At 39.7% G+C, this 1,198-nt stretch overlaps 1 non-coding gene across 1 annotated transcript; it reads left to right on the top strand.

Moving 5' to 3' along the window:
• On the top strand, positions 1-73 carry Trnav-cac. Its single transcript has one exon. It is a non-coding gene; the product is annotated as a tRNA-Val (tRNA).
• The last annotated feature ends 1,125 nt before the right edge of the window (positions 74-1,198 follow it).

Raw genomic sequence — 1,198 nt, 5'->3', positions numbered from 1 at the left:
GGTTTCGTGGTGTAGTGGTTATCACGTCTGCTTCACACGCAGAAGGCCGCGAGTTCGAGCCTCGCCGAAACCTGCTAATTTTTTGATTTTTTTTTTTTTTTTCCTTTTACTCTTTATTCTTTTACGGGTTTCAGTCATTTTGACTGTGGCCATGCTGGAGCAGATCGACCCCAGGACTTATTCTTTGGAAGCCTAGTACTTATTCTATCGGTCTCTTTTTGCCGAACCGCTAAGTGACGGTGACGTAAACACACCACCATCGGTTGTCAAGCGATGTTGGGGGGTACAAACACAGACACACAAACATATACACATACACACACACATATATATATATATATATATATATATATATATATATATACATACTAGCAGTATCGCCCGGCGTTGCTCGGGTTTGTTTCGACCTTTTAGAATTGGAATTTTTGAAAAGTAAAACTTTTGCATTATGTAGCTTGTTATTCTTTTTAAGTGAACATTTTTCTGGTTGAAATACACCGAAAAATGGCGACACAGCTGTCAAAAACTCGTAAAAAATAGAGATTTTCATAGAAAAATAAGCACCTTTTTGATGTAAATAATTGTTGGTGTTAATATGGTCCGATTTGAATTTTTTCTTCTACGGAAGGAAGAGCAAGCTGTCTTCTATCATACTCTCAATTTTGGTCAACTTGTGCCGCAGGGTCTCGGAGGAGATAGTGTTTGTTGAAGGCTACCAAACCTGCCATACACAGACAACTTCAGCTTTATATATATCTATATATATAAAACTGTAGTTGTGTGAGTGTCTGTCTCCTACGATTAACTCCTCCCAAATTTTGCGGTGCAGTTTAACCAAATTCGGGTATCTTATAGTCGTGATTAATATCAAGCCCGTCTGGCTATTAGCGCGCGTCTACGATGAGTCTAATTTTTAAAATAATTTAACATCATTTTTTATTCCATTTTAATGCACAATTTTTCGTGTGTCGATGGCGGCGGAGTTGGCGTCCACGCTCAAACACCTGCACCTGTGTTTGCTTCTCCCCCTTCTTCCCTCCCTCGTGAAGCTGTGGGGAAGGGAGTTTAAGGAAATCAACGTCGTAATGCGTTGTCAAGGAGACCAGCGTTCTTTTAGAACAACGACTTCATGGCTTGAAAACACCAAAACAGAAATGGCTAAGAAAGCCCGAATTGGCATCTATAAAGGAAGTAACTC

The sequence above is a fragment of the Octopus sinensis genome, unplaced genomic scaffold (genome assembly GCF_006345805.1).
Source record: "Octopus sinensis unplaced genomic scaffold, ASM634580v1 Contig15453, whole genome shotgun sequence".
NCBI classification, from domain to species: Eukaryota; Metazoa; Mollusca; class Cephalopoda; order Octopoda; family Octopodidae; genus Octopus; species Octopus sinensis.
Note: the sequence above shows the minus strand (reverse complement) of the source record. Positions and strands in the feature narration are given on the sequence as shown.